The 18,198-nt window shown below is 39.4% G+C and overlaps 1 long non-coding RNA gene across 1 annotated transcript in view; it reads left to right on the top strand.

Moving 5' to 3' along the window:
* LOC138688971 (uncharacterized) overlaps nt 1-17,553 on the top strand; it is a 55,642-nt gene extending 38,089 nt beyond the window's left edge. The window contains exons 9-11 of the long non-coding RNA XR_011327771.1: nt 3,087-3,175; nt 3,809-7,609; nt 11,897-17,553. This is a non-coding gene — a long non-coding RNA (uncharacterized lncRNA). The remainder of the gene's footprint in view (nt 1-3,086; nt 3,176-3,808; nt 7,610-11,896) is intronic.
* The last annotated feature ends 645 nt before the right edge of the window (nt 17,554-18,198 follow it).

Below are 18,198 nucleotides of genomic sequence, written 5' to 3'. Positions count from 1 at the left end.
GTCTTTTTAAGGCTAAGAAAGTGACTGTGGAGAGCTTAATGTCCACAATCGCTGAATGCCTACTTGCTAGATTAAGAGGAGAGTTAAATTCACAGCTGTCACATATGAGCACATTGGAGTGATATCATAGTCCCTTCCTCTTTTCCCTCTCCCTACTCCCCCTCAAAGTCTACAAACTTTTTATTAAGAAAAAAACAAGTAATAATGAGGAGCTGTCTTAGAACATGAAATATGGGCCAAAATGCAGTAGGGCCTAGATCATTATTTTTAGTAAAGCACTCTGACTGTTTTTGTTCTGAAAACACTTTTAACTAAGAGTTGGCCTCTGTGTGAAGTAGAAGAGCCCTGCTGATACTGGATTGATGCTCTCCATAGGAATGCGAGCTGCAGAGTTTTGGCCACAAAAGCAGCTGCCATTATGGGCTTTTTTTTTTCCTCTGTGTGTGTGTGTCTCAAGAGGCTAGCTGCTAAATTAGAAGCTGTGATTTATATTCAAAGTGGTGAGGGAAGAATATCTAGTAACTTTCGATATAATTGCTTATGTTGCTGAGTGGGTTGTGTTTGAGGTGTTTGTAGCATTGCAGAGTGATGGTTCTGCAGCAGACTGACGAAGACTGCTTGTACCAATTAGGCACTGCTTCTTTAGCTCAGAAGGGGAAAGCTGAATGTATTGATTTCTTCCTATGTTTAGGACACAATGAATGAAAACCGTACCTTATGTGTTCTGGGATCTATGCCTGAACTGAGCAGACTGGAGGAAACTGTAACAAATGTAAGAACAAAGAAGCCTGTTAAGGATTAAGTTTAAAAAGGGAATTGAAATATCTTTTTGTCAGCTGGCAGATGTGTCTGAACACTTAGTGATATTCGTTCTGATTCTGTAGAAGAGTTCTCTTAAGAACAGCCAGGAGCTTAGTTTGCTGTTGTTTACCCTTGGCTTTCTTGACTTCTAAGGAACAAATAGGCAAAGGGAGGAACTGAACCTGTTTGAAAAGCTGAATCAATTAAAATTGGTAGAATGGATACTTGTCTTAGCAGAAGTGTATTTATAGCTCTGCTTCAAATAGGAAAGATGAGAAATTTGTAAAAAATGAAAATGAGGACTTGAACTGGTATAATCATGAGAGTGTTCCATTATGTGTATAGTTAGAGCAGGACCCAGCACTGCTGACTGTCATTTAGTTGATCCTGGCCTGTACAACTCACTGTCCTAGGTTCATGAAAGCATTCATATGATGTGAGCAATTGAAATGATGTCCAAGCCCACATTATTTTAAATTTAGGGGTGTTTTATGTTATATATTTTCACTGTTCAGGGAAATGAGACAGGAAAAACTCCTGTCAGTGTTTTGCTTACTAAATTGAATGGGGCAATAACCTGAAATCCATCTGTTAGTTCATTCTGCTGATTTTCATAAAGTTTGTGAATTCAGTAGAAAAGACACTGAATACAAGGCTTGTGGGAGTGTTTCCACATATAAGTGTGCATATGGCTTACACTACAGGTAGAAATAGATCTCTTCTCTGGGTTAACCGTGTGATTCATGAAATGGAAGCAAACACGGGAGGAAACTACAGCAACAAGACTTCTTTACCGGCTCTTTCAAACTGTAGTATATGGATGTCCTTTTAGTCCTCCCCAGAGATTTGTAAGCACGTGCCAGAAATAAACAGCTGACCTAAGGAAGAGAATTCTCCCCTGTGCATCTGCTTGGGTTATAGGTTTATGGCAGTAACGAGCTGTGGAAATCAATCTTTTGTAATCTCTGCCCTTTATGCTTTACTCGGAGGGCTGCTGTCACATCTATAAATAATCCATTTGTGGATCTGTTTGAAGATAAAAGAGGCTGGCATGCAAAAAAGCTTTGCCATGCTCTCCAGTTACTTATCCAAAAATGAATGCGCAAAACCTGGGGTGTTTTGGGTTCACCTTATTGATTTAGATGTTCCTTCCTACAAAATCCTGTTAATGCAGATTGCATTTTCAAGACAGGACTTACAGTACAGGCAAGACTTAAAAATTTATATTGCCTATAAAATTCTAACAGAATAAACCTGTCCACTTCTATCGTGTAAGCAAGGACCCAGTGAATAGAGGCAACACAAATGAAATGTAACAACTTGCAGGTACAGCTGTTTATGTGTGTGTACTGTATTTCCTCAAAGCTGTGCGAGACAAAAGAGGAAGGAAGGGTGGAAACACTGTTTGTTAGAATTGTTATATCATTCTTAAGGTTTTATATAGCTCATTTTTCCAGCTTCGACCGTGTTGACTAATTGAAAACTAGCAATCCTAAATTGGAAAAAAAAATCTGTTAACACAGATCCCTTTCCAGAAATGCTTACATTATATGATGAGCTCGTTATCTTTTTTGCATTAACAGTGCATATTTTGAAGTCTGGTGTTCATTTGTCGCATTGTGCTCCCTCCTCCTTGTGCTCTAGTGGCAAAGTCACTTTCCCTTAGTAGTGGCCTGCTCAGTGAAAAAATAACCTGATATGTAATAAACAGGTTTCACAGGTGGGACTGCTTCTCTCTTGCTGCCTTCAGTCTGTTCTCTTGGGAGAGCAGGAGTTTTCCATATGTATCTTAGTGACAAGCCGTGGATGGAGAATATTATTTATGATTTAGCTGCTCTTTATTGTCCCTTATCTTTATGTATGTCTTTGCAGTGAACCACAGAAAGCTGAAGAGCCCTATGACTAGATATGGAGTGCAGGGAAGACTATTACACTCCAGAATTACAGCTCTCCCTTTGTGGGTGGTGAAAGGCAGGGGAGCTTTTATCTGGCATTCTCACTGCTGATTGAACTGACCTTCTGATGAGTTTGTGTTTTCCCTTGTGCTGTTTTCACTATGCTGCGCATACTGGATCTCTGTGGAGACAGTATTTGTCATTTTACTGAGGTGATAGGGACTTCTAATGAGGCAGAAATCCAACTCTTCTCCCCCATTTCTTTCATGACTTTCAGCTTCCCTGTTTGACTATCCTCACAAAGCCTTGTGTTATCATTTCTTGACTTAGGATCACTTAGGAGGACATCTTGAAAGCTATGCTAATATAGGTTCTCTGATTTTATTATAGGTCACTTCTGTGAGGTATGAGCCTGCATTTAAAACCAAAAGCAAGAAACCAGACAATGGAGCTACTAAATGCACCTCTTCCATTAGTGGGTAAGGGCTGGAAATGCCACTAACCAAAGGTCGATGGCTTCTGTCAGTCACAGCAGAGCTGAGAAGAGACTGAGTTTCAGCCACAAATGGGGCTGTGAGGTACCTCCTCCTGTTTTCAGTTTGATTCTTATCTGCTGTTTGGGTACCACTGTTGCTCTTGGCACACTTAAGATCAGCACTTTTAGTTAAGTGGGTGTCCTCAAGTTTCACTGACTTTTGAGTTTGGGAGAGAGTTTAATTTTTGGACGATCTTTTAGAAATGGAGTGATTAGTATAGCATCAAGGAGAGAAAATTCTTTACTGGAAAAGAAGGAAAAAAGAAGCAAAGATGCCTTTAAGGCTGGCACCATGAAAAAGATCATGTAGAAAAATGGTAAGTACAGTGCTGACTACAGTGAGGATCCAAATTATTCAGGCCGACAGACTGGCTTAAACTACACTCAATGCTCTGAAAGTGTATTGAAAGCATGCATTTGTTTCTATTATCCTAAGTCCTAATGGGAGCTCCATAGAAGTAATTGGATTTTCCATTGTTAGGATGACAGCAGCGCTATCACCCTGCATAACTATTGTGTTTAGCTAATGTTGTGCTGTGATTACCATCTTGTGAGGGTGGTCTTTCTTCACCCACAGCATTCTTCACAGCAGGCAACTTCAACCAAGTCTGATTTCAGCTTTCATTCCAGTTGGATTCCTGCCCCTCTTTAACCTTGTCAAAGCCAAACCAGAGTGCCTGACATACTGCATGGGTGGTTGCCTTTTGGAGAAGAGTATTGCAGACACATTCCAGACTTGGACAAAGCATTCCTGTTTGAGGAGAGGTCTGCAAATTAAAAGTACAGCCTTCAGAATTTTAAAGAAACTTTTAGGAACTATGGTTTAAAAAGATTTGCTTTATTTCCTTGCTTGTGGTAGTCTTGTTCCTTTTAACATTCCCAGGAACCGTGAGAATGGCCACTGGTCACATACCTCACCTGTAGCAAACACTCGGATGTGGTGAGCTATGCAATAGCAGTGAAACAAACATTGGGGTCCTCCAAAAAAAACCAGGAATCGTATCTGATTGGAGCAGCTGAAACAGTAATGCAACAGCTGAGAGAAACTGGGTAGTGCAGAAGGAATTTATAAAGAACTTACTCTCCAAGTCTTCCTTTGGTACAATGAATTGAAGGCCAATGTTAACACCATAAACAGCACCGTGTTTTAGAAACTATCTGTGAGTCTATTTGTGTGCAAGCATGAAATTGATAAGCAGGCAAATATCTGCTAAAATTGAACTATTTGTAGGAGCTACAAAATGCCTTCATAAAACTCCTCCCCCTGATTAACCAGCTCATCATTCTTCCTTGCTAAGTATATGTGGGTGGCTGTTCCAGGTTTGCTAACTCCACAGATATTTAAATATCAGACCTCTCTGAAATGCTGGAATTAGTGGGTTCTGCTAATCACAGTTCTGTGTAAAGCTGTCAGGAGGCTTGATACTGACTTGAGAAAAATTAGAACTTCAGCCCTAGTTTTCAGCTACAACAAGCAGCATGTTATTGATATATTAGGATAAGCTGCAGATAAGAAGTACCTTTAAGTATTTGATGTTGATTTATAACTGAAACTCCCAAACCCTGCAGCAGTTCATTTAGCTTTTGCCTTGACCTTTCTGAATATTTAGTGTAGTTATTGGTTTTAATGGCATACACACCTGAAATAACTGTTTAGAGACCTCATTCTTCAGAGACTATATAATACCCAATAGTACAATAACATCTGGAAATAGAAGACAACTGTAAAGGCTTTAGACAAACATATATTGCTTTACTGTTGACTTAATGAAGAGAGACATATGGAACTTCATGTTCCTAAAGGAATGTGTTGGACTGCAAATAGAAATGCAAAATGGAGAAGTCCAAGCAGTTACTTTCCATACTACATTATGAGATTAGAAATATGCTGATCTGAATAGGAACTGTAAAAATCCATAATACCTTTTGACAGAGATCATAAATCATGGGCTTTTCAAGGGTATTAAAACAAATTCCATCCACATTGGTAGAGCTGTTTTTAAAATACTTGTTTTAACTAATGGCTTGTGCTATGTTTTGAAAAATATGGCCTCCCTTCCCAAATTATTCAAGTTATTTCCAATAACTTAATTTTATACACAAATGTATAAAGAAACACTCATTTTTCTAATGTAGTGGTTCTAAATGTATTGATACATAAAGTATAATGCTTTTAAAATCAGGATGAAAAGCTGAAGACAAAACTTTTGTATGCAATGATATTGTGATAGTATCCACAAGGCCATAAAACAGAGATGTCAAAAAAATGTATTTTTTTTTCCTCTGGAATTAATAATGTGCATTGTTTTGATTTTGTTTATGTCTAGATTTAAAAATATTTTCAGTTAAATTATCCTGGAAAGTCTACATAAAAAGTTCTGACTCTAATAGTCTTACTTGTTCAGAATCTTATGTTGAGTAACACTTTCTTCTGAAACCTATTAGTTAAGTATTACTCAGTATTAATAAGAGTATCAAAGTTTTCTCCAATGATTGTATAGAACATCTTGCGTGACTGAATAATGTTCACATGAGAGAAAGGCTTGCAATGTTTAATGCCTTATTCAGGAAACTGCAAAGAGCTCTGGGTATCCTGAAAGCCTATGGAAAAGTTCTACAATATTCTTCCTTTTTTTCCTCAAAAATGAAAAACTAAAAAAGTTTTTATGTAGGTTCTAGGAAAGGAGACAATGTTTCTTAAAATAATAGTCTGTTTCTTAGGGAGTTCATGTGTGTAGTAATAAAGACTTCATTGTAAAAATGAAGGTTTGCTAACAAAACAAAAATCAAACTCTCATTTTTAGGGGTAAAAGGAAGGGAAGAATGATTCAGTTGAATATCTATATATATGAAGATGGCATTTATGGCTTCGATTTTTTCCCAGAAATGTCAAAGCATTTTACAAAAGCTCATATAACATAAGCTTGCAACTAAATATAAAAAAACAAGTGGTTGTTAGTACCTCTACTTTACAGAAAAATGAAAGAATAACAGAGCAGACACTGATTTTCCTGGTGTTACCCACAAAGTCACTGGCAGAGTAATGAAAATAAACAATATTATTCATTTCTTGTCCTTGGTTTTAGGCATGGAAGGGCAGCTTCTCTGGTGTGATTGAAATCTGATGTTAAAAGTGGCAAAGGACAGACAAAATGAAGAAAATGTTACTTGTATTCAAGAGAATGAAGTCTCATTTCAGGGAAAATTTGTGTTGAAAAATCATATTTTGTGACTGAAGTAGGCTTTCTTAGAGACCTCTTGGGACACTAAATTTGTGACACTATGTTCAAAACAGTACTTGAGTTCCTGAAGGTTGCTCTAAATAAAATAGTCCATAAGGTTATTTGGGAATAAGATAGTCTAGAAGACTATCTGGTATTTGAGACTTATTTGAGATTTATAAGATGATACCTGTTTTTCTAAACAAAAAGAGTCAAACTGCTACAGAACTACCTGCTGGCTAGAAAGAAAGAAATGCTTCAGCTAGAGGGTTTGTAAAGTTAGTGGCCTACCTCCACAGTTTTATGTCTTCTCTTAGCTGACAACTAAGTTTATAAATACTCTTAGCTGAGGGATAGGATCTCAGACACAGAAAAAGGAGTCGGGAAACGCTGTATTGGTAGCATAGGCAGGAACCAGAGCAGCTATGGGAGTGTCTGCTCTGCCTATCTTTATTGCATGATCCAGACCAAAGCTTACCTGTATTTCCAGGAAAAAGAGGAGGGAGAACAAATGACAGAGACCTCTTTTTTCCTTCCCCTCTTATACATCTGTTTGTGGGGCGTTTTGTAAGGAAGCTTAAGCCCAGGAGAAGTTTCTCGCTTAACGCAAATGGTTGGTGTGGCACGTGACAATGCAGATCTACAGATTTCAGCTACCTGGTGGCTGAGAACCTGGTGCCTACAATCCTCAGACTGAGCCACTATGAAAAATTTTGTTGTCACGCTCAGTTATGTTCCTTCATTTCTGTCTTGGCTGATAGATACCACCTACATTACATTTGTGGCTGCTTACATTTCCCCCACTCTCCTTAGCCATCAAGTCAAGCTTGCATTCTCTTTTAGCAACTCTTTTTCAGCAACTAGATCTTAAGAGCCTTCCCTGGTACCTAAACACATATCACACAGCTCCTGGTGTGCCTCAGGAGGAAATGTCACCCTGCTTTTTTTCATGTCAAAAAAGAAAATTGCTGGAGTGTCATGAAGCAGCTGGAGGTCACAAGAAAATGTTTTCAGCTGGCCAGAGCCTATCCTGTTGTCCTGGGTCAGATTAGTACCCCAGATAGCTCCTGGCAGAATAATCAACAAGAACTGTGAAGTCTGAGAGTCAACACCCGAACCCCCTCCCAATCAAAATGATCTCCCCTACTTCATCCTAGGTAAGTGCTACTGGTAGGTGCTACAGCCTGGTTGGTCTTTTTTAGCTGTCTCCTCCAGACTGGTGAGCTGCTTCTGTTTCCAGTTTGATTTAGTGGATATTTAGGCACTTTCAGGCCTTAGGGTGAGATTTTTTTTGACCTGTTTGGCAGTCACTGCCTACACATTCTTTGACTTCTTCAGGGAGCCTTCTGAAAGAGTTAAAGATCCAAGGAAATGGAGATTCAGAGATTTTTGTAATGCTAAGCTTAACTTCAGTACAGTAGGAATGCTGTTTAATTGATTATATTACTGTCTGTATGTTAACTAATATGTCCTGTCTTCCTTAGTTTTTTAATGCCTCAGAATGTATTTAGTCCAGAGTCTTGATAACTGAAAATATCCTTAGATTTAGGAGTTAAAAATTACATTTAAATAAGAATATAAATTGTTTAGGGGGAGAGAGTTTTCTCTGATATTCTGTGATTGTAGTTTATGACTTCTCTACCTCTAAAGCTGATTTTAATATTTTTCATTAAATCTAGTATATTCTTTCTTCCCAAGAGCCCTGCCTCTTCATTATAACCATTTCCATCAATGACAAGATCAGAGAGCATTTTTAATGTTAAATAGGATAGAAGGGTAGAAATTAGTACTTAAAGGGTGAAACCATTAGTATTTCTGAGTGCTTCTATGTATTCATCACTGCCTGATACAGATCAGTATTAATAATGGGAGCAGCCAGACATAATCCATCTGCTGGATATTCCTTTTCTCTCTATGCAGTGACTGCCTTGTCTTCTTTCTCAGACACTGCCTGCTCCGGTCTCCAGACAGGAAATCCAGACATGGCCATTCATCAATGCTGCTATAATCTGTCTGATTTTATTAGCTTTTGAATTTTATCACCAAAATGAAAAGGAAGGGGGGGGAAGGAGATCCAGCAGTATGATTCTCTCATACCTATGGATTCTCCTCAGTACAGCAGATTGGGACCAGACAAAAATTAAGAAGTGAAAAGGTGCCTGGCAAATTGACACACCACACCCCCCCCCCCTTTTTTATTTTTAAGAGCTTGATTATTTTATTTTATTACTTCTTCAACAAATACATGTGGTGTGCTGCAGTCAGGATTTCGGCTGATGGATTTTTTTCCCTTCATTTAAGATTTCATGGGTGCATATTTAATATTCTGTGTTATTGTGAGTCCCGTCTAGGACTGCATCTTGTTTTGGAGAGCAGACCCAAACAGCAGTTGGAAATTGAGTTGCTTGGAGCTGCTGTATGGAGTAAGGCATTCCAGTGCCAGTTGTCCCAGTTGGATAAATCCCAGTTGGAATAACTGGTTGAGGCAAAGAATGTTAGACTATGTGGAGACCACCCCTCTGACAAATGGAGAGACAGCAGGAATGGACTCAAGCCTTTGATCTTTTCTGGCAAAGCGGCACAAACCATTTCAACCCAGGGCACCACCACAGGAAATGACTGAAAGGGATTGCATATTTTGGTCGCATTTACTCCCTGTACACAGTTTCTGGTGAGGCAGAGAGGGTAAAATTTAGGTTGTGAGGAAGTGTCTACCTTGGAGCTGTGTGGAAATGATTAGATTTTCTCAAGGAGAACAAGTTCATTGCAGAGTCCTGTGGATATTCTGCTGTGGCAGCCTAGCTGGAAGATGAGTGTGGATTCATAGAAGTGTGGTATGTGCATGAAATGGAGGAATCTCTACTCATTGCCCTTTGCAGGACTGTAGTGAAGTGAAGGAGTAGTTGCCTGAGTTCTTCTTATACCTTGTACTGGGCAGAATAATAAATATAAGCACTTTATGCTCCTGCATGATTTTACTACCATTTTTAAACACTTGTGAGCCATCCACCGGGCTGTCTCTCTCTCAGTGTAGACATCAGAAGAAAATGGCCCAGAGGTGCTGTGACGCTTCTTCATTGACACACTAAGCTGCTGGTAGGTTGAAGATATGCACGGTAAAACTTCCATCTTGCGCCCTGTTCATTGGCCTAGTCTTTCCACATGTTGTGTGACAAATGTTGCTTAATATATACTATTGTATATCTTTGAAATATTATCAGGAATTTTATATTAGGTTTTAAATCACCCCTTTCATCCAAGAATGCTAACCAAGTATGTGGATATACAAATAAATGGAATGTTGAAATTAAGTTTATAAAGTATTCCTTAGTACCAAAAATATTAGTACAAGTTTAATCAATTTTACGGAATTTATCCTTCACTTAATATTTGAATGAGGCGACTGACCGTATTGGCCTCAGGTAGGCCAGATAACAGTTCCTTTTTTGCTTTCTGATGAGAAAGAGGGTCATGTATATAGGCCAGTAATGTATATATCATTTTTATTACTCAACTGAATCTTTAGGACTTTGTACATGTTAATTTTCTAAGCAATTCGCAATCATTTTAATAAGATCTGTATGTATTACTACACGAAGGCAACTTAAACTGCTCCCTCAGGAAGTCACTTGAGTTACATCTAACTACAATTACCTATAATTAAGGCTATTAACACTTCATTGTCTCAGACTTTTTCGTGCATACCATAGATTTTGGGGCAGACACTTTGCTGTATTTTTGAGTGCTTGCGCAAATGGTCATAGGTTCAGAAGCTCTCATACAAATGATAATTTGGGACTTGGCAGAGTAGAATGTATGTATCAGCTAGCAGAGATCTAAAGCTTTCATTTTACTATAGAAAAATTATGTGTAGTTCTAGCTGAAAATGGATTTAAATATTAATCCCTTCTCAGATATATGCAACTTTTAAAGAGTGGTTATCCTTCTGGAAGAATCTGGAGCTTTTTCAAAGCTCCACAGCTCCATTTAAAGTATTTTCAGAAAATTTATATGCTATTGGTCTGAGAGAGAAAAGGTGCTTTTAGTATTTTCAGTGTAGCTGCACATTGAAACAAATATCATTATCTTTACTTCTTTGCATACAGAGGCATACAGAAGCATCTAGATAAATACAGCTGAATAATTAGGCACTTCAATGCATGTAAATAATAAAAGACCATTGGATCTTTTGATATTGTGTGACTTCTATGTACAATGTAATCAACAAAGTAATACTTGCCCTATTTTTCACTCAGAAAACAAAGCATGAAGCTATACATATTAAATGTAAGTTCTTGGCTGACTTCTGTATTTAAAGGCAGTTGGACTGCTCATTCATGCCCCCAGAATTCTGTATTGTCATTTATTTGTATGGCATATAATAGATACCACTTAGCTGAATGAACACTGCTTTGAAACTGTGGAGTAAACCGGAGAGCAAGGGACATTCCTCTGGAAAATGTTTACACTGTGGAGCTGTCCATCTGTTTCGGCTGTCAAGATGCTCGCTCAAAGTCTTGATCTTTAGAAGCAACATAAGAGTAATAAATTAACTTTCAAGAACATATTTATTCAGTTCTCCCTCTGCAGGGTATTTGAGCACCAGCCCAGTACACATCTGCTCTCTTACATGGAGATTAGAAATGTGAACATTATGGAAGAGAATCTGGAAAAGGCATCAAATTGATGTCTTTGAAGAGAGGCAGATTAATTTTGGAACTTCCTTGATTCCATGGTGAAATTATAGCATTCAAAAGTGGAATGATGTTAATGGTATTTTTCCAGAATGATATATAGCAATCTGTAGTAGTAGCATTGCTATGTTGTTTGCCATTTTTTTATAAATTCAGTTTGCATTATAGTATTAAGTGCCATTAATGGGGCTTTCCTGATTTTGCACTTTTGTATGGTATGTGGAACAGATCAGTAAGTATTCTATCAGTAGAGATCAAAGCAGCTTTTGCAGTACTTGATGTGTCTGGCATCTTGGTATGTCTGTAATTCTGTAGAAAAATGTATACTGAAGCATCTGCAAAGAGTCTAAAGTTTTGTATTGGCATAGCATAAATCTGCAAGCAGTGGAATCATACATTTATATAAGCCTTGCATGAAATGGATCCTATGAGAAAGAATTCTTGCTATATTTCCAATTCCTCATTTCTGGAAACCCAAGAGCTGCCCCACGGCAGTTTACCAGAACGGGAAATACAGGAGGTATAGTTATTTGGAATATAACGCCTGATCAAGAGAATGAGGATGTTTTTCAAAAATCATACAGTTCAAAACTCAGTCTTTTTAGGTTCATAACGTAGCCACCAATTACCTGTGGGGTAGAACCTTTTTGTACAATGGCTTTGTCCTCAAAATGCCCATGCAGAAAGTAAGAAACTAATATCTGATCTTTTTGCCCTGAAGTGTTCAAAAACTGCTCTCCTGTCTTTCAGGATTCAACTCTAAACATCATGCTGCAATCTGTTCTCAGAGCTTGCAGCCTCCACATCTCTTAGAGTTAAGAAAGTGTTAAAAAAAAAAAGAAGGTAAGATTCATGGGACAGGAAGAAAGTGAGTGCTTGTGCAAAAGGGCACCTGGCTTTTAATTCGGTTGTCAGCAAAGTCCTCTGTGGTTGAAGAGCAGGCCACAGGTCTTGCTCCAAGGACTGCTCCTTATAACTGAAGTAGCATCACTGCTCCAGCAGCTCTATTTTGAAAGAAAACAGTGCTTTCTAAGAAACAGAATCTACCCAGGATGTGAGAAGTGTACTCTGAAAATGCCTACCTGTTATTCTGAATTCAGTAATTGGTTAAAAGAGTAACTGTGTAACTGAAAAAATTTTAGTACTATACAAATACATTACAGGATTACTAAAGGCTATTTGAAGTAGTTACTGCCTAAATTTTGGTTTTAAGCTGTAAGTAAAGACAGGTGAAAGGTCAAGGTATTACAGTGCACGCCTTAGAAAACACTTTTTAAAAAAATATGATCATTGTTTTTGTTGTCTTTGTTTCAAGCTAATTTAAAAAGCCATTGATGTCCCTTTATGGAAGAAGGTATCTGAAGCAATAGGAACCTCTGATCAAAGCAGATGGACAGTGTCATATGTGAGGGACTGTGTAAGACTGTTTAATAATATGAATTATGCACATAGAAGGTTTCTCAAGGTACTGTTTTGATTTAAGAAACTGCCTGGTTGTAGTGTTTAGCCTTGGCTGGCTGCCAGATGCCCACCCAGCTGTTCTCTCAGTCCCCCTCTTCAAAAGGACAGAGGGAGAAAATAAGTTGGAAAAGCTTGTGGGTCGAGACAAAGATGAGGAAATCACTTACCGATTACTCTCACAGCAAAACAGACCTGACTTGAGGAAAATCAATTTAATTTATTGCCATTTAAAATAGATTTGGATGGTGACAAAGAAAGACAGAAATTAAAACACCTTCCCTCCCTGCCATGATTTTTCCCTAGCTCAACTTTACTCCTTTGTTCCTGACTCCTTGACCTCCTCCCTGACTTGAGCGGCACAGGGTGCATGGAGAATGGAAGTTATGGTCAATCCGTAACAGCTCCTCTCTGCTTCTTCTTCCCTCTCACATTTTCCCTGCTCTAGCGTGGGTCCTCTCCGCAGGCAGCAGTCCTTCAGCAAATATCCGCCTTCTCTGGTGCGGTGTCCTCCATGGGCTGCAGTGTGGATACCTGCTCCATCGTGGTCTCTCCAGGGACAGCAGGGAAATACCTGCTCCACTGTGGTCTCCTCTGCAGTTGCAGGGGAATCTCTGCTCCGGCACCTGGAGCACCTCCTCCCCGCCTCCTCCTCTGGCCGTGGTGTCGCAGGGCTGTTTCTCACACTTTTTCCCCCCTCACTCCTCACTGCCGTGCAGCATTTTGCCCTTTCTTAAATACGTTTTCACTCGGTGCCCCGGGGTGGGGGGGTTGGAGCCGGCTGGAACCGGCTGTGTCCGGCACGGGGCAGCCCCGGCCTCTCCTCACACAGGCCGCCCGCCCCGCAGCCCCCGTCACCAGCGCCTGGGCACCCGCGCCCAGTGCACTGGTAGTCAAAAAGGAATAGCACAAACATGTCACAGAAAGAAGAAGAAAGTGAGGACACAGCTACATAAGAATACATATTTATAGAATCATAGAATCACAGTGTCACTGGGGTTGTCAGGCAGAATTTTATTTTTGTTTTTACAGGAAACTCCTTGATGACATACAGTTGGCGGAGTGAGGTCTTCCACCAGCAATCTAATCTGCAGAAATTCAACAAAAGATCTGAGTTTAGAAATGGGTGGACATGGAAATGAATCCAGTGATATGCCCATCTGGTAATGTCTATTGTATATACTTTGTGTTTTGTGGTAGACACTCAAGCACCCACCAGTTTCTCTCCTGGAGAGATGAAGTCGTGCAGCAGGGCACCATCTAGAGCACCCCACTTCCAGTGAGGAGGTGAGGTCCTCTACAGAGTGCTTAGCTCTCTGCCCATGCATGATGTGCATCTAGGATCAACAATGGGAATAAACTTCTTTTCTGGTTAATATGTAGTGTGGACATAAGGGCCTAGAACCAGTGCATAGCAGCGAATCAACCTCCAAGCCGACCCTCTTTGCACCATCCCAAAAGGTAATGGACACACTCTGGGTCTAGCATTTCTTAGTGAAATTGTGTTGCTCAACAAAGAGTGCACGTGGAGTTCTCTTTCTGCTGAGGCAGTAGGAACAAAGAGAAAGCAATTATTTTTAGTCAGAAATCCCACTCCCAACATGCAGCTCTGAATCATGATACTTTATTTCTATCCTTTCCCAAGCTCATTCTAGGAAATTATTCTCTAGCATTTCTTGGGTTTTCTGGTTGCTTTTTTCTTCCTATGTGCATAATCAGTTTCCTCATCTCCTTTTTAGGTTTTTCTTCAGGAAATTTTTCAGCTTGAATGGCTTATTTTTGCTTAAGGCCATGTAACAGGGAGATGGCTTCCCTTGTTTCAAGCTTAACAAAGAAATATAATTGCTCTGACCTACATACATGCCGGTCAGATATTAGACAGATAAGAAATTCTGACTGAAAAGAAGAAATCAGCAGAGAGAAACTCAGGAAGATTTGAAATAAGAAGGATAGAAATGAAATACATACAAATGGGCTGCTTCACTGCCTTGAAACAAGATTATTTACTTGTGTCAAACTGCAAGAAAACATGGTTCTTAGCTTGAGGACAGAGGAAAAACATACAGCAAAAAATTTTGTCTATATTGCAGCTGCATACTCCTCTAGTTAGCTCTTGGTTACCATCTTCTTACCCATCAAAGTCATATCTACAGGACCATTACAACAGACTTGAATAATCCCATCTACTCCCAAAATGCAACAAAATATGTCAAGGGGAACATAATTGTATTGTACCTGTATTGTTTCAGGAGCTAAGTTTAAATAGGCATCTGCTTCATCCACTGTTATATCATACACAGTTTTGCTTCACTAATTTTGTATCTTATGTTAATTATAAGCAGGAATTTGTCAATAAAATTATTTTGTTTCCCTAGCAGAGCTAGTCCAAACAATGTTTTACACAGTTTCCTTATCATGAAATCATAGAATCATAGAATGGTTTGGATTGGAAGGGGCCTTAAAGATCACCTAGTCCAACCCCGGGCCCCCCTTGGCAGGGACACCTTCCACTAGATCAGGTTGCTCAAAGCCCCACTCAACCTGACCTTGAACATTTCCAATGATGGGGCATCCACAGCTTCTCTGGGCAACCTGTTCCAGTGCCTCACCAGCCTCATCATAAAAAATTTCTTCCTTATGTCCGGTCTAAACATACCCTCTCTCAGTTTAAAACCATTGCCCCCCTGTCCTGTCCCTACAGGCCCTGGTAAAAAGTCTTTCTCTGTTTTTCTCTTAAACCCTCTTTATATATCAAAAGGCTGCAATAAGGTCTCCCTGGAGCCTTCTCTTCTCCAGGCTGAACAACCCCAATTCTCTCAGCTTGTCTTCACAGGAGAGGTGTTCCAGCCCTCTGACTATTTTCATGTCCCTTCTCTGGAGTCACTCTAACGGGTCGATGCTTTTCTTGTACTGGGGACCCCAGAGCTGGAAGTGGCACTCCAGGTGGGGTCTCACAAGAGCAGAGTAGAGGGGCAGAGTCACCTCCGTCCACCTGCTGGCCACGCTTCTTTTGATGCAGCCCAGGATATGGTTGGCTTTCTGGGCTGCAAGAGCACATTGCTGACTCATGTCGAGTTGTTCATTCATCAGTATCCCCAAGTCCTTCTCTGCAGGGCTGCTCTCGATCCATTCATCCCACAATCTGTATTGATACTGGGGATTGCCCTGGCCCATGTGCAGGACCTTGTACTTGGCCTTGTTGAACTTCATGAAGTTTGCATGGGCCCACTCCCCAAGCCTCTCAAGGTTACTTTGGATGGCATCCCTTCCCTCAAGTGAATTGACTGCACCACTCAGCTTGGTGTCATCTGCAAACTTGCTGAGGGTGCACTGAATCCCACTGTCTATGTCACTGATGAAGAAATTAAATGGTATTGATCCCAGTATGGACCCTTGAAGGACATGACTCGTTACAGGTTTCCACTTGGACCTTGGGCCATTGATTATAAATCCTTGGATATGGCCATCTGCTCAATTCCTTATCCATCTAACAGCCCATCCATCAAACCCATATCTCTCCAATTTAGCATCAAGAATGTTGTCGGGGACAGTATTAAAGGCCTTACAGAAGTCTGGGTAGATGACACCCATAGCTCTCCCATTGTCCACTCATGCAGTCGCTCCACTGTATAAGGCCACTAGATTAGTCAGGCACCCCACCTAGCTTATTTCACCTAGGTACTGGGTAATGTTGATTTATTGTGATATTTTTTTATCCCCATATGGGTAAAACTAAATGTTAAAATACAGGATTTCCTGTAGGTTGTCTAAGAGGTAGAAACAATTGCCACTGTTTCTGTGAAGAAATTTTGGTGTGTGTGCTAAGCTGAGGTGAAAAGGTCACCTCTAGACTGCAGGCATTCTTTTGAACAAACAGAGGTATAATTCTATGACAGGTAAAAACCCCTGCTCTGACTTTAATCTCATCAGCATAGTGATCATGTGGTACCTTGACTGTAGACCATTGACCAGCAAGAGTATCTCTCTTGCTGAAGCCTGTGCTGGCAACTTCTCATTACTGCTATGTTGTGCTAGTAAACTTAAACTTGGAGCAGATATGTCTTCCTGTATTCAAATGCAGCCTCATCTGCAATGCAGATAAACCTTTGCTGGGAGACATTCATTTCTCCTAATCTGCTCTCTGAGAGTTAGCTGCCTCATCTAAGGTTGTTGTCTCAGCTACTTCAGTAGTCAGTGGAGATGTAATTGGTACCTCCCCAGGGTGATTCACCCTACTGGGTTTAGACATCCATCCTAGGAAGGTGCAAAGCGCTCTCCAGAGGGATCAGTCTCTCTCTCTCAAACCTTTTTAATAGCATTAAGTTAGAGTTCCACCTTTGATATCAATAAACTAATCTTACTAAAGCTGATGTTTTTTGTATTTTTGGAGATTTCACTAAGCATCGAGAAAGCTTTCTGACTGTGTATGAACAAGTATGCTTTATGCCCTTCATCAATTTTCATTGCTATTTTTAGTGAATTGAGGGTACCTTTGTGTCAGTTTACCTGTATATTTCACATAGCACCAGTCTTTCTTTGCCTTGGTCCTTTTGAGAGAGAAGGAGATCTTGTTATTACAAACCCTTTTTACCCTTAGTTAACAGCCTAGAATATTGTTTAAAATGAAGTGTATAGATTGAAATTTGTATTAACTATCATAAGTCTTTGTCATTTTTCTCCTCCATAATTTTGAGACTTATTAAAATGTAGATGACAGTATTGGAAATGAATCATGCCTAATGCATTTTATTATTACTGAGCGCTCTCAAACACTGAATAAAATGGTAATCCGAGAAATCAACATACAGAAAGACAGTCACTTATTGTATGCATTCCTGAGTACTCTAAGCATGGCTTAACTATCTCACAGTGGCTATGATGTTATTCACTTGTGTGAATCCTTGTTTGTAATAAGGAAATCATTGTAAACAAATGGATTGTTACATGAACTTTCCGTGGTCAATATCTTATTTTAAAACAGCTTTCTGGAGGCAAATGAAGATAATGGACAACAGACAAGCAAAATTAAGGAGTCAGATTCATGCGTGTTCACAAAGGGAATGTATGATAAATGACCTTAAGTCCTGGTCAATTAGTTTTTTGTTTCAGTAATTATTATAGGAATAATCACCTTCATAAATTTGAAAATGTCTATTTTTAGAGAATAAAGTATATGAGTTCATTTTTCAGAACATGCCATACAGAAAAAAAATAAACTGAGGTAATTTGGATCTATTATGAATCTAATCAGTAAGAAAAAAGGACTTACACTAGGACAAATAGCTATTGTGTTCATTTCTGGAAAGCATTTAAAAATGCTTCTGCTGCCTGGGCATCACAATATGGTACTATGTTTAGTCTTTTTATATTGCCAAAATGTGAGTTAGTAGGTTAGTCTTAAAGGGTTACTTAACGTAAACATGCTAAATCTCTTATTGAGTTAGGCCTTCAGTAAGCATTTGGTAATAAAGCAGCTCATTTTCTATGGACATCTCTTCACTGAATTCTGTAGTTGAGTAGTTATGGTTATGTAAAAGTCAACAGTAGTTTAAGTCATGCTCTGCCTTCATGTCACTATTTATGCAGTAGATGAG

Source organism: Haliaeetus albicilla, chromosome 14 (genome assembly GCF_947461875.1).
Source record: "Haliaeetus albicilla chromosome 14, bHalAlb1.1, whole genome shotgun sequence".
NCBI lineage: Eukaryota > Metazoa > Chordata > Aves > Accipitriformes > Accipitridae > Haliaeetus > Haliaeetus albicilla.
This window is presented reverse-complemented; position numbering and strand designations above follow the sequence as displayed.